Source organism: Pipra filicauda, unplaced genomic scaffold (assembly GCF_003945595.2).
Source record: "Pipra filicauda isolate LSUMZ 115617 unplaced genomic scaffold, ASM394559v2 scaffold197_size1571708_pilon, whole genome shotgun sequence".
Classification (NCBI taxonomy): domain Eukaryota; kingdom Metazoa; phylum Chordata; class Aves; order Passeriformes; family Pipridae; genus Pipra; species Pipra filicauda.
In genome coordinates, this window is record NW_024104306.1 from 324,228 (window position 1) to 326,507 (window position 2,280).

The following is a 2,280-nucleotide window of genomic DNA, read 5'->3' on the forward strand; positions in this document are numbered from 1 at the left end:
AGTTTTTAACATTAAAATGTTAAAGGTGCAAATTCTATCTTTCATAGTGGACCACTTCTCCTGTTACTCTCCTTCACTTGAAAGCAACCACTGAAAATAAATTGCATTCTGCTAGCAGTAGAAGCTGACTTGGATGAAGCAATTACATTAAAATGCTTAATTAAAACGAGACATGATTTCTGCATTATTTACCCTACACCACTACAGTAGATTTTGTTTCAGTCTGTTAACAAAACACAAAAGCCAGCTCAAAACAGATCCAGTCACTAGAAAAATGTGCTTCCCGGAAATAAAGGAACATACTTTTATTTGTGTGTATTTTTTTGCTTCACAAAATGCAAAGCATAGATATATTTTGAGGTATATATTGATAAATCATCCCATCACATTATAAAATTTCCCATTATAAATTCTGTCATAGAAATGTAGATGTTTTATAAATTATTATAATTTTTAAAAAAAAAATTATTTCAACTAATTTATATCTCTGTAAAACTTAGTCAATCCCATTCTAGCCTTCAGTCAGCATTCATGGCTTCAAGTGCCTGTGGAGAAATCAAGTGTTGAAACACTTGAGTAGCATGGATTATTTTTGCAACTGAGTCACAGTTCCAAGATGCTTTGAAACAGAGGACGGATATGGTGATATGACAGAATTATTTTGTCCCAATAGCCAATATTTCTTACTCATACATAAAAGCTGAGTACACTATAATAAAAACACTGCATGCCACTTTCCTCCCTTCACACAGAGTTTGAGTGGTCCATGCTGATGACTGCCCAGAAATTGCTTTCACTCCATAAGAAACACATCTGAAGGTATTTGCATTAGCCTAATTGCTGCATGGAAATCACTTCTGCTGTGTTAACCATAATATCAATTGCTACACCTCAACATATCCTCTAGATGCAAGAAACATGAAGAAATAGTTAATCCTTACATTGAGTTAAAGGGAGTTAATCATTCAATACCATAAAAATAACTAAGTTCCTTTTACTGCAACTGTTGCCAAGAAAGAGGTCTCTCTTGCCCTCAGCTGAATTGAGCAATAATTAAGTTAGGAGAAAAAAATCAATTCCAGTCTTTCTGATCACACAGGATCAAAGTATTTTCTCACTACAGAGGAAACTGAAGTGGGGATTGAACAGAAAAAAAAGCTGTGCCTGATTGGAAAAACTACAGAATATTTTCAGTAGGAATAACAATACCTAACATGAACTACAGAAGAAGGCTTCTTTGAAGAGGAAGTAAAAACATAGCATAACAGCAACTTTAAGATGTCTCCAAAAGTGCTTCAGCAACTAATTGCACAATTAGTATTAATGGCATTGAACTCTCAAATATTTTTTTCTTTACTCGGAAAAAATTGATGCACATTTGTCTCTGAACTCATGTGTTTAACATCAGCCAGCACAGTGCAGACAACCCAACAGTTTTGCTTCAGTCAGTCTCTCCCCAACACCCACCCAGTGGTAGTTTGGAATCTGTGTTAAAACCAACAAGGTTGAACTCATGCTCTTGAACTCTTGCTGGAACTGCAGTAAATTTCCTTAACTTTCTGCTCCAGCACCAGGCTGTCACCAACAAATCAGCCAGAGTGCTATTGCCACCACCCCAAGGCTGCTCCTAATGGCTGGTAAAACCATTCTTAAGGCACAGAAAGCTCTTAAGGAACCAGAGAGAATGGACATTAATGATGTTAATCATAACTCTAAAAGCAGACTTTAGTCCTCTAAATCTGTCCACCAATTAACATAATTAATGCTTTTTTAGATAATAGTCTGAATAACTTTGGGATCAATCTATTAGTGCCACTTCCAAGAAATGCTATTTGTCTTCTCTTTGTTCCAACGTTACATTATTCCTAACAAAGTATTAGCTATATTTAAATGATCTTTACTGTTTCAGTAAGTCTATGTAAAAAAGACATTAATCTAAATCTGGCCCACTGTGAATTTTTTCCATCAGAAAAAAGTAAAAAATATTTTACTTGACTAACAGCTAGTAGCTGCCTTCAAAGGACACCTCATTAATGAGGTGTCACTTGCCAAGTTATTTCTGTTGAGCTTGGGGCAACATGTCAAAAAAGTTATGGTCATTCCCAGGTAAAGTGAATTCATTCTATGACAACAAATTGATGAATCCTTGAATTTTGCCACATCAGGTTGATGTCACAACATGGTGGCTATCTCTGTCAGCAACTATGTTAATATTTAATAAAATAATATTTGTACCTGAGGATCAAAAACTGTGTTGCGTACAAATAAACACTAAACAAA